Source organism: Hevea brasiliensis, chromosome 8 (genome assembly GCF_030052815.1).
Source record: "Hevea brasiliensis isolate MT/VB/25A 57/8 chromosome 8, ASM3005281v1, whole genome shotgun sequence".
In the NCBI taxonomy this organism is placed as follows: Eukaryota; Viridiplantae; Streptophyta; class Magnoliopsida; order Malpighiales; family Euphorbiaceae; genus Hevea; species Hevea brasiliensis.
The window spans coordinates 7,336,460-7,350,286 of NC_079500.1; the positions used below are offsets into that span (position 1 = coordinate 7,336,460).

At 30.4% G+C, this 13,827-nt stretch overlaps 1 protein-coding gene and 2 long non-coding RNA genes across 4 annotated transcripts in view; 1 reads left to right on the forward strand and 2 right to left on the reverse strand.

The window, feature by feature from the left end:
• The window catches only part of LOC110636714 (uncharacterized), a 64,715-nt gene that overhangs the window by 28,690 nt on the left and 22,198 nt on the right, over window positions 1–13,827 (forward strand). The gene's annotated exons all lie outside the window — the stretch shown is intronic.
• LOC131182241 (uncharacterized) lies at window positions 750–2,628 on the reverse strand. Of its 2 annotated transcripts, XR_009150543.1 has the most exons (3): window positions 2,080–2,628; window positions 1,574–1,631; window positions 750–1,015 (listed from the first exon to the last, which is right to left on the reverse strand). It is a non-coding gene; the product is annotated as an uncharacterized LOC131182241 (long non-coding RNA). The 2 variants fall into 2 exon arrangements; XR_009150542.1 differs by having other exon boundaries at window positions 1,574–2,628.
• Window positions 5,027–5,629, reverse strand: LOC131182243 (uncharacterized). Its single transcript, XR_009150545.1, has 2 exons — window positions 5,475–5,629; window positions 5,027–5,274 (listed from the first exon to the last, which is right to left on the reverse strand). It is a non-coding gene; the product is annotated as an uncharacterized LOC131182243 (long non-coding RNA).

Here is a 13,827-nt window from a genome sequence, read left to right on the forward strand (position 1 = left end):
ACCATTTCAAATTAAAAAAAAATAGAAATATGAAAAAATGCAACATACTTTTTTTTTAAATCTTTGTTTCTTTTCTTACTTGCAACTCTCCTTCTTATTAAGTTATTGTGATTCAGTTTAAATAAAAAAAAAATATTTCATTTATTTATAAATTTAAATCAATTTTTTATTAAAGTTATTTTGATTTAATTTTTATGTTAAAAATTTAATAAAAAAATTATTTAGTAAAAAATTCGAGTCGAGTTATTTTTTAAAAAAATAAATTGATTGAAATAAATTAAATAATTATTATTTATTTTAATTTATTATTATTAAATCTAAAATTAAAGTTAAAATAAAAATATAATTAAAATTAAATTTATAATTAATTCAAAAAAATAAAAATAAAATTCTAAACTGATAAATCGATTTATCAAACTAAATAGATGCGCACTCTAAACTTTTCTTATTCTTTATTTTATTGGTAAATTACTGAATATTTCCGATGTATGTGCACCTTTACTCACAAAGTAATAGGTCTCACACTTTTAAATTCAAGAAACATGTCACGACCCAACTTATGGGTCGGACCGGCACTAGGACCTGGGCCAGCCTAAAGCCCTGAAGGCCCGTAGTAAGCCTAACTATTCCTCAATCCAACTCTAAGGCCCATTTGGGCCCAATTTCAAGAATTCAACCGGACAGAATCCAACCATAAAATAGACCTTTCAACGGGGAGTTTTTGACTCACCCGACCTGTAAACACAATATATAATCAATTGGGGAGCTCAGCTCACCCTCCACATACTCATAATAACATAAAAAGTAAATGGGAGCTCAGCTCCCTCATCCAATCCAACAAACATGTATATAATTAGTTTACAGGTCCAACATGACAATTTATATTACAGACCCAAATCAAATAAATATTTCTAACGCATACGAAAATTCTAGGAGTTAATAGAATTACACAAACATTAATAAACAACCTGCGAAGGAGAAAAGCAGGTTAACCACAACAAAATCCTCCTGTAGCCTGAAAAATAATGAACAGTAGTGAGCGTTCTACTCAGAGAGTAAAATATCAATTTTAACCATAATCTCTATAACTATCTAAAACTAATGCACCTGTAGAGTGAAATGCAACATCAGCAATATTTTAACATTATAACAGTAAAAAGGTAATTTGGAGCACTCACACACCCGATAATGTCAAACAATACATATATGGAAGCTGATCCCCCTATAAAGCTCTCTTATTCCAACCTGTGCCAGCGAAGAACTCAGCTCGGACTTCCACTTAATAAACCAAATCGGGGTCCCAGCGAAGAACTCAAGCCGTGTCTACCCCGAAGGACCGGGTCTTAGCGAAGATCTCAAGCCGTGTCTACCCGTCCTGTCTATAGCCAACATCACATCACACGCACACTGCTCCAAATTACCACAACAACATCCATGGCACTTAACAGTTGTGAATGCAATATAAAACGTGCCTAGAGTTTAACTACATAGATATATACATATAAGTGATGCATGAGCATACTTGAATATATAATAATATCGAAATTACAATTAAAATTAATATTTTACTCACAGACTTGACAGCAGTCACTGTGGCGGCTAGGCGGAGGAAGAAGGCTGTCCCGGCTCACCTGACAATTTTATTACAATCATTTAATAAATTTGACTCCATACAAACTAAGAAAAAGACCAAAGACGTCCTAAGTCGTGCCGAAAATCCGGCAGAGTCTCCCCTATACCTAAGACCTACCCAACCTGCAAATGGGTTTAAAACATACTTCTATATCCACAAATCATACACTCACAATTCAATCACATCACACAGCCTCTCCTGGGTCCATCCAAACAGTCATCAATCACAATATGTAAATTTACAGTTTAGTCCTTATAATTGATCCTTTTTGCAAAAACTACCTAAATAAGCTCTAAAAATTCTAAAACTTTTCCCCGCAGTCCTTAGCAATATTACTAGACTAACGCAAAAAGAATCATAATTTTCTGAGCTACCACGAATATTTTATGGATTTTTAATCCAATTTAAGCACTAGAAAATTATGAAAAAGCAAGGTTCAGGTTTACCTATGCCGATTCCGATCTTGGGAACGCGCTCGAGGTATCTGACAACGGTGGGATAGCCAAAATCTCGATCCAATTCGGAGACTTTTTCAGTAGCCGGTCTGTCTGGCCGGAAATTCACAGACCCGGACAACTGTCGAATTCCCGCGAATTGAAGGTACCTACACGAAGCCTACAACACGGGGGTTAGTATATAATTTTTACGGAATTTTCTAAGCTCATTTAATACTCGAAAAAACACTACGAAGTTCCGTGGGACCCACCGAAAAACGGATTCAGAAAATTTTAAAATTTATATTGCCGCGAAACTCTCGACGAGTGGAGCGCTCTGGTACTCTCGATTTTCTCATGGAGTTCACGGTTTGCGAGAAATCTAGCCAAAAAGTTGAAATGGGCTAAAACTTTTCGGACAAAAATTGGACAAACCGCTGGATGGATTTTGGTGTTCTTGGTGTCTATGGAAAGCTCTCGAGGTGTAGATGGTGTTTGACACAAGACCCGGCCCAATCGGTGGCCGGATTTCGGCCGGGAAGCTGAAACGGCGCGCGTGCGCAGAAGGAGCTTAAACTTATCAGAACTCATAATTTAATCTCTTTATTTTCAATTTAAAATAATTTAATTCCTTAACTTTTATTATATCAACAAATTAATCCTCTTGTCCAAATATAGTTAATATATTATTAATTGTAAAAAAAAATAACTAAAATATTCTTAACTCTATTTCAATTTCAGATAATTAAGTTTTTGAGCTTTTATTTTATTATCTTTATCTAATTTAGTATTTAATGATTAAGATATTTTATAATTAATTATTATATATATTATTTTTAAATAATTATAGATTACATTGAAAATATACTATATGTATATATTATGTCTAAAATATCATAAATAATTTTTTTATTAAAATATTCTTTGGGAGTGGTATCCTAATGTATTAGAATATTTATGTCGGTAATATATTTATATCTATATTTATAATTTATAATTTTATTAAATATTTTTAATATGATCGGAATTATTTAAAATTTAAAAAGTTTAAATAATTTTATTATATTTTATCATAATTTACAGTAAAATTTTACGATAAATATGACATTAATCAAATAAATAAATTTTAAAATATGAAAAATTGACCATCATATAAATAAAAGATAATTTACATTTTTTAATATTTTTTTTATAAAATTCCAATTTGCCACTATATAGTCTAAAAATTTATTTTCAAAGTCATAAATAAAATTAATGTGATTGGCATTGAAAAAAAAATTGATTGGATCATTTTCTTATAAAATTATATAAATAAAAGATTATCACATTGTGAAATTTATTAATTTAGTCAATGTATGATTACTCATAAGATTTTACTGTAAATCATGAAAATTTTAAAAAAAAAAAGTTTGACCAACCTAATTTTAAATGTGTCTTGTCACGCTCACATACATTTAATTATTCATAATTATAAATATGGACATGAAATACATTTAAAGCATGACGCAAATAGTTTAGGATGCAAATATTATGAGGATATATATTTATTATATTTTAGTTATAACATATGTATATTTTATATTTAAATAAAATATATAATTATTTAAGTATAAAATTTAGATACAATGACCATTTTATTAATAAAACAAAATTTCATGGATTTAATATATTGTTTCAAATTAAAGGGTCAAAGTATTTTTTTTCATTTAACCTTTAATTAACAATAAATTTGATTATTTGGACAAAGAGACTAATTTATTGATATAATAAAAATTGAAAAACTAAATTGTTTCAAATTAAAGATGAAGACATTAAGTTATGAGTTATGATAAATCTCGATGACTAACTTATAGTTTACTATATACAAAAAATAAAGGAGACTCTATGGTTACTTTTAGAGGCAGTAATGTGTCAAGAATGTCCAAGTATCTGATACAATTGAACTCTACTGAGATAAGTTCAAGTAGTATATAATCAAGTTTTGGAAAAGTTCACGTTTAGTTAGGTTTAAATTTTATATATTAGATATCTATTACTCTAAATCTTTGTATAAATAATTAATTACATATAAAATATGTGCATTATTACAATAATTATAATTTTTTCTTTTTAATACTACTCTCCAAGTTTTCTAAGTGATTTTACTTTGATAGAGCACTTCTCTCCTCGTTTGCTAGTTTATTTTGCTGTTGAAGGAGTACTTCTTTCCAACTATTTCATGAAGTACTTCTCTTCAATTTGTCATTGGCGGAGCATAACTTTCCAACTTTTTCATAGAGCATTTCTTGCAATGTTTTGTTTTTCTTGTGCACTCAATGATGGATTAAAAAAGATAAAATACACTTAAGTATCATGTTGTTTGATGCTTTTAATACTTAGGACTTGATAAATTTTTCATTGCAATTTAGGACATGTAGTACTTAGATAACAAAAAGTTTAACATGGTTATTTTTTCTTTTAGAAAATATACTTCATTCAAACTAAACCAAAAAGATTAGTACATAAAGCATCAACAACAAAATAAAGATGAACATTATCCTACTCCTATAAACTAAACTTAGAATGAATTGTTGTAGTTAATATATGAGTGATAGCATTTGTTAATCTCCGAACAAACACAACAAAAGCAATTTGGTAGTTCTTGCAACATCAACCTACAATCCTCCATGATTGAACAAAAATAAGTTGCATTAACCAGACTTGTACTCAGTGCCTGAGCCAAAGGAAGAAAGCCTGATTCAAAGATTACATGCTGCAACACAGTGGTCTTCACTCTTGACCCATTGCATTGCTTCTTAGAGACGTAAGTCTTCTACGACCTTCTAATCCAAGGGACCAAGCAGCATCTTTTGGCAAGCATTAACATAAGAACCATCAACTGTCCTGAGCACCTAGTTGGCACCCAATGATTTTTCATGAGTTGACCCATGTGGGTTCTATGAAATTTAAAATTTTAAAATTTTAATAATAAAATTATAATTATTTAATTTATTTATAAAATTATGCTAGTATTTTTACAATTTAATCTTAAAAATCTTCTAATTATTTATAAACAATAGGTATTTGGGCAAGTTCAAACAATCCACAATGACGCTCCCTCCCAAGTAAACAATCCATGTGCAATGAATGGCTACGATGCACAGAAATGGGAGGGGGCTGCGTTTCCCCTTCAGAAACATGAGGACACGATCAGGAAATGTTTCCGGGCTGTTTAATCAATTTCTTGAAATCAGAAATGCATTTCCTTTGCTGGATACATATTTCTTAAAAAAAAAAAAAAAAAAACCTAAAATTAAAACTGAAAAGAATCTTGCAATAACCAGAATGGGATATTAGGTTAAAATCAAATTGCGCCACAAGAAGAAGAAGAAGAAGAAGAAGAAGAAGAAGAAGAAGAGGAGGAGTACCTAGCACTAGTGGGGCGGCAACTGGAGGTGACTGGTGGCAATGACTCAGGGATGCGATTGGAGGTGAGCGGTAGTGACGGCTCAGGGCTTAGGTCAGGTATGTTGCCGATGCTTTGCCTCCCTTCCCTATTCGATGCACTTCCTTCCCCATGCCGTGCTTTGCTATACCAAACAATCCCTGATGTGCATTGTGACATGATTTAAATCAATTTTAATACTTTCAGCTAATATGCTTAAGGAATATTTTAATTTTCCTTGCATGAACATACAATTTAGAGATTTTAATGATTTAAAACGATAACTTTGAGTGCAAGGCCATTTTTATCAATTTATAATTTGTTAAAATTTAAATTGGGAATGAAACTACAAAAGGTATTATGCAAATAGAACCATTCTAAATAGGGTGTGTTGATTAGTTTTTATAGCTCTTTTGATTAGGTGAATTAAATTTTTATAAAATCATATCTTGTTTAATTTAAAAGAAATTGCCAAATAAAATTTCAGCATGAATTGTATCTATTATGCCAAGTACATATTTGGTTAAACGGGATATGGAACAGCCATGTGCATCTTAAATGAACAATAGGACATGTTGCGGTTCATGGAAATTCCTTGTGGGTATGGATTTGGAAAACAGAAAATAAATGGATCAGAGGTCTACCGAGTTTGGACTTAGTGAGGACCCTTCAACGCTCAAGTTAGAGTTGATATGAGAGTAGTGTATTAGATTGATTAGGGAGAAAGAATATGACTCTATAGATGATCCGAGCTCTTTATATAGGATATAGATAATGGTTGATTATGATAAGTCAATTATGTAATTATATGGATATTATTAGCTAGCATAATTATAGGATTACATTTCTATTTATAATGCATAATTATAAGCATTACTATATTTGGCAATCCTACCAAGATTGCTCATTTTTTATTAAGATTCTTTTCTTTTATTGAGTGGGTCTTACAAAAATTGAACCAATTAAATAAATCTCATGGTTGAACCATTAAATATCATTAGGCTCATGAGCTATCTCAAAACCCGAGTTACTAGATTACTTATATATATATAATTTGAGGAGTTATATCATTAGTTCCCCTATCGAGTATGAATCTTTAGGTTCGTTTCATGTCAAAACTTTGGTCATTGACTTATTTTTTTTTTTTAGTGTGAACTATCATCTTGATAAACTTGATAATGGTAGAATTTTCGCCTTAAATGGATTTGCACCTTCGATTTGCTTAGTTTGGTAAACTATTTCTTATATGGACTTGTACCTTTTATTTGCTTACTTGGTGGGCTATCATTTTAGAGGGGTAAGTACCTTTATTTTAGCCTAACAGACTATAATTGTAGATGGGCTAATCATCTTTGTTTTAGTATGACCGACTATCACCGTAGATGGTCTAAGTACCTTTATTTTAGCATAACAGACTATCACCATGGATGGGCTAAGCACTCTTAGATTTTTTAGCCTGGTGGACTATTATCATGGATGAGTTAAACACCCTTTATTTTAGTTTGGTAGACTATCACCGTGGTGGGCTCAGTACTCTTATTTTATTTAGCCTGTCGGACTATTGCCATTGATAGGCTAAGCATCTTTGTTTTAGTGTGAAAGACTATCATTGCAGATGGGTGAAAGATTATCATTGCAGATGGGCTAAGCACCTTTATTTTAACCTGGTGAACTATCACCGTGGAATTGTTAAGCACCCTTAGACTATCATCGTGGATAGGCTAAGTACTCTTATTTTATTTAGCCTGTCAGATTATCACCATAAATGGGTTAAGTATCCTTTGTTTTATTTAGCCTAGCAAACTATAGCTGTGGATGGGCCAAGCACCCTTAATTTTTTTTTTTTTAGCTTGGTAGATTATTGTCTTGATAATCTTGATAATGGCAAATTATCGTCTCGGAGCTATTGGCTTTTTTAAAATTATCTGCAAAAATAACGCTTGTACAAATATTTTTGTGAAGATAATCCATGTAATATATATTGTAGATTTATCCAAAATTTCTCAATAATATTATAAATCAAATATATAATGCATATTTTCAAGGGTTTACATACTGATTTTAATCAATAATAGAGGTCTTCAAGCTTAAATAATTTTGGAGAGCGATATTGTTATTCATGAATATATATTCAATCACATTTAGATTCTGCAGTATAATATTTATGTGCTAAATAGAAATAAAAAACAATGCTAGATCATGGAAATTAGAGCAATAAACTTTAAAATAATTTCAGGTGTCTCCAATTACCATTTATTTTGAAGATAAACTTGGACTATAATTTAATCTAATGGAGCTTATGCTATTGCCCCCAAATAATTCTAAAAATTAATTTTTAGAATCACATAGTTTTTTCAAGTACTATCAAACTAAAATACAATCATAATTTCTATTTATTTTAAGTCAAGTAATGAATTTAATTTTAATAATAATGGAATTCTATGTCAAGAAAATTGACTAATATTCATATAATGTTGATTGCAAGCATTATAGGTAATTTTCAATAAAACACAGCAATGGACCAAAATACAAAACTAAAGGTGCAGCGATAGACTTATTAAATGTGGCTCTTTTATAGTTATTAGCATAAATCGAAACTATTTTCTTACAATAAAAATACTGATAATTTTGTAAAATAAATAAAAATTAATAAATAAAAATTTTTATAAGCTCAAATAATTTGAAAGTTACGAAACTTCACAATGATCTCCCGTCAATTGTTAAACTATTAAAAATACTCCATACCAATTGAAAATATGATTTTTTTTAATGTCAAATCTTTGTAAAATAAAATATGAAAATATTGCTTGAAACAAATGGGTTATATATAGGCATGTAATTGCAAAGAAGAAAGAGTGATGCAATGATAAAACATTTATACTTACTACAAGGAGAATGCCATTGATTGATCGTCCAATAGGATATATAGCCCTTTGGCGAATTTAAAACAAAACTCATGTGATTATAAATAAATATTTTAGATAGTACCTGAGTAAATTTAGAAATTTCTTGAACATAATAAAAAAAATTTTGGCTGGGTTGTTGCAAACCACAAGTCCTCCTCTCACTTGGTTCATTCTCTCATTTTGAGTTCAGAATATAAAGAATATAAGGCAAAGCTACAGCTTCTTGTATTGTTTCCCACAGGCAGCGTTACTGTTACGGTCCATGGAAATTCTTTGTGGGTATGGACCAGCAAAACAGAAATAAATAGATTAGAGATCTATCGAGTATGGACCCAGTAAGGATCCTCTGACGCTCAAGTTAGAGCTGATATGAGAGAATAGTGCATTAGAGTGACTAGGGAGAAAGAACATGTCTCTATAGATGATCTAATATCTTTATATAGGATATAGACAATGGTTGGTTATGGTAAGTCAACTATATAATTATATGAATATTGTTAGCTAGCATAATTATAGGATTATATTTTTATTTATAGTGTATAATTATAGGCGTTGCTAAATTTAACAATCCTACCAAGATTGCTCATCTTTAATCAAAATTCTTTCCTTTTATTGAGTGGGTCTTACAAAAGTTAAACCAGTTGAACGACTCTCATAATTGAACCATTAAATATCATTAAACTCATGGGCTATCTAAAAACCCGAGTTACTGGATTACTTATATATATATTTTAAGGAGTTTTAACAGGACATAAAGTGACCATCCCCATCATCAATCAGGGACCGGATCAGTAGAAATGATTTCTACATGATTCTCATCACTTTGGCCATGATTGCCAAATTTGCAGGAGCTTCACTTGGATATTTGTAGGTTACTAAAAGTGGTTTTTCCTCTCTCTATAGGCCAAAAATTGGAGCAACTTAAAAAGTTGATTATCTGTGGATGTTCTGAAATGGAATATATTGTTGTAGAAGCACAAGAAGAAGAAAAAAAAAAAACAAGAAATAAGAAAAATAATGTTTGCTAACCTAATTTTGTTTGATCTTCAGAAGCTATCAAAGCTAGTGGCTTTCTGTCCTGATAGTCATATTTTTTTTTTCGGCTAGGCGCTCATTAGAACAACTGAAATTAATTAGTTGTCCCAAAATGAAGACACTTTGTGCTGCAATTCCGGGCTTATCAACATTGAATAAAAATTTTGATCAAACTGACATTATTGGTGATAAGAAAATCATGCGTCCAAGAAGCTCAATTACTCAAGGGTTGGTAAGGAGAGAAAGGGAGGAAAAAATGTTTCCCGCAAAAAGGTATGTGCTTAAATTTCTAATCTTAGGTGTTTCCAAAATTTATCCATATTTATGTATAAGAATGTCTTGAATTTAATTTTAATAGCGGTCTCTCTATTAAATGTATTAAATTCATACAAATTTATCATGTCACTTTTGACATAATTTTTATTTCCTTCAAAATAATTTCTTTTTAATTTAAAAAGTTGAATTGTAACACTACTAGATAAATTTTATTAGATTGAATTCTTCCATTTTTCATAATTTCCAAGCACATTTTATCAGTACTATCATTTTTCATTGATTTTCATATTGTTGTCATTGGCTAAATGAATTAGCAAGCCTCACATTAACAATAGCTATTAACAAGTATTCCTTGATGAATTAGATCCATTATTTTTCAATATATTTATTGATAGGATATTGAACAGCCGAGTACATCTCAAATGAACAATGGACAACTTCAATCAAGTATTGAACCAGTGGAAATGATTTCCATATTACTTCCATCAAATTGGCCACTATTACCAAATTTGCAATACCTTCATTTGGGTGTATTTGATTTGCTAAAAGTAATTTTTCCTGCCGCCGTAGCCCAACAATTGGTGCTGCTTAAATATTTAAATATCCGATTCTGTTTGGAGATAGAATATATTGTTGCAGAAACACAAGAACATGAAAAAAAAAGAAACAAACAAAATAGTTTTTCTTCACCTGTATTTACTTGAACTTGTAAGACTGCCAAAACTGGTGGCTTTTGCCTTGACAGTCATGTTTCTCTTGACTTTCCCCTGTTAAAAGGATTGAACTTGTATAGTTGTCCTAATATGAAGACATTTTGATTTGCAATTTCAAGCTCATCATTTTTTAATAGAAAAGTTGATCATAAGTCATAACCCCTCTAATAATGGACTTGATGGCAAGCCTACACATAACTCAATAGTTCGAGGGTTGCTAAAAGAAGGAAGAGAGTGAAATGTGCTTCATTTTTTAATTACTAATAATTTAGAATTTCGAAGTATACAGGGGAAAGGTACTTTGCATTACTATTAGGATCTATTCAAATAAATGAGCATATGAAATAAATGGATATTTGAATTTAATATTATTTTTATTTTTTTTTTATATAAAATTTCAGTTACAACGTAAATTCATATTCATTTTAGATACATACATATGTATTTGGACTTATTTGTTAATATAATATGTTCATTTGGAAGGCTTCACTTGTCAAGAACAAGGAGGAGGATTAAGCCACATTGATGAGAAGACAGGGACATGCTATGCATTTCCATCCAAATTGATTGAGGTGTTGCAAAATTTGGAAAACCTTAGAATGGAGAAATCTGATATATTGGAAGTGATATTTTCATTTGAAGGGTTGATTCTCCAGGAGTAGCATGCTACTATTAGAATCCTTAATTCTTTAAAAGAGTTGCATTTTAAGTAGTTTATTTTAGTTACTGCATATATGGTTCAAAATTCCACCAGAAAATCAGCCTTTCAGAACCTGCAACTGTTGAAGGTAAATTCTTGTGACAATTTAAGTATCTTTTCTCTCCGCACTTGCCCAAACTTCTAGTAAAGCTATAACAAATAAAGATTGCTAGCTGCAAGAGGATGATGGAAATTATTGCAAAAGAGGATGAAGAACAAGAAGCAAGCATGAACAAGATCGTGTTTCCTCAGCTAAAATTTCTGACATTTGCGAATTTATTCACCCTCGAGTTTTTATAGTGGGACTTATGCTCCTGACTTGCCAAAGCTAGAGAAGCTAAAAATAAGTGATGAGAACAACCCATTAACAGGACACCTTAATGCAACATTCTCTTAAAAGTTATAGAGAAACTCTCCTTTTCTTTTTGGCTGGCTATCTTTTCTTCGAACAATACAAATTAAAATTGATTGGTGAAAATCACACTGGCTTTAGTTTCCTATATCGGGGATTTTTAGAATATAGTTCTAGTAGGTAACATCTAGAGGTAATTAAGAGCGAATTTTCACACAACACTATAAAATTCTAGAGAGTAAAATTGGGACAATCTCTACACCAGTTATCATTAGGCCAAAGACCTTTTCAATAATTAGTAATTTTGTATAATCAAGTTAATCAATACTTAACATTTTGCATTCCCAAATTATAGTAATGGATATTTGTGTTTAATTGTTTATTTTGTGGTTATGAGTTGATGAGCATTGAAATTATTGATAAGATTACTCATCTATTGGAAGAAAACTTTGAGAAGGATAGAGAATGGCCAACAATCAGAAGGCAATTTAAGCAATGTACGTGTTTTGGAAGTTGAAAACTCTGAAAATTTGGTGAATTTCATTCTGTTCAGTTTGATAGACTGCCTTCAAAAGTTGGAAAAAGCTTAGTATGTGTAGGTGTGGTTCATTGATGGACATGTTTTGAGTACCCAAGAATGAATATTGATGGAGGATATTTTATAACATTCTCTCATCTTGAAGAAGTCCAACTGTTAGATCTACCAAAACTGATGAACTTATTCAATAAAATTCTAGAAAATGTCATTGGCTTTCAGAAGCTGAAAAGCTACAAGTTAATATATGTGCCAGTTTGAGAAACATATTCTTAGTTTTTGTGGCTAAGGGTCTTTTAGAACTCCAAGAACCAAATATAATGAGTTGCTATATGTTGGAGGAAATCATAGTTGCAAAAGAGGATGAAAAAGAAAAAGCAAGAAAGGAAAAAAATTGTGTTCCTTCAACTAAGGTCTTTGCAACTTCGAAGTTTACCGAATCTTAAGAGCTTAATTTCTATAGTTGGATTTATGCTCTTGAATTTGAATTTTTGGGCATGTAATGAGATGAAGACATTCTCTTGTGGATCATTAAACATACCAAAGCTAAAGGAACTAAAAAAGAATTATGAAAAACATTGATTAATAGGATCTCTAGCCCTCAATGCAACTATGAGTCGATTGTTGAACATGAAGAAAGAGATATAATCTATTTGCCAGTAGCTTTTATTCTCTTGTCCCACCAAGCTTTATTTTCCTAATTTCCTTTAACTGCATGCATGCTTTACTTTTGTTGTATATTATCCTCTAAAAAGTCCAATTCTTGTACAGGAACTTGATGTTACTATGGATAGTAGGGAGGATGAACTTGACCTTATTTTTGGAAGGTGGAATTTTAGAATGTAAGATTTAATTTGGTAGCATGTAATTTTTTTTTTTTTTAAGAAAAATCTACTAAGAGTCTTAAAATTAATTATATTAAACTAATAAATGTGGAAATCACCTTATTTGAGTATTGTAAAGTTTGAAATATTTTGGCAAAATGCATGTGTTATTTAAAATTTATATTAAAAGTTGTTTATCACATTGATAAATTAAATAACATTTCATGAATTTAACTAATCAAACAATAAATCACATTCAAATATGGTTACATTCAAATGCATACATAACATATATAATATTATGGTTGATTAAAGGGGATCAACTAGATCTTAAGAGGATGAATCAATTGTTATTTGAGGAAAGAGTAGCTAAAGAAATACTTTAAGTCCTTTAGGATCCCAAATTTCAGGCAGAAGAGTAAAGTGGCATTCACATATTTAATGTTGGATTATCATCTTTAGATATACGTTTTAATTATTTGCTCCATTATATGATTTACCTTTCAAATCATAGGGATGTTTTCTATGCTCAGGGCTTTTTTTAAAAAAAAAAAAAATTGAAATAGGACCATTGATTCTAAATTCTGAGTAATATGTGTTATTGAGAAAATAGACCAGATTTAACTCCACCCCAAAAGTTAGTCATAGAAGAGAGATTTGCTCATATCTTATGTTTAGCATAAAATCCTTATCCCAAATCAATATGGAACAAAATATATTGAGCGCTCTTTCTCCGCTTAAGTTTTATCTTATATACGGTTCAATTTTTCATCTAAATTTTTTGTCAAATTTTTTTAGTACAATTAACTCAATTGAAATGATAGCGTCTAAAATTATAATTTATAAATTATATATGACGGTGGACAAGTTCCTGGACTAAATAATTTTTAAAATATATTTATATTTATTAGAAAGTCACTTAAAAATATCATAAATTTTAGGCAGAAGAGCAAAATGGTATTCAATTCTTAAACAGGAGTCATTTGGCAAAGGCG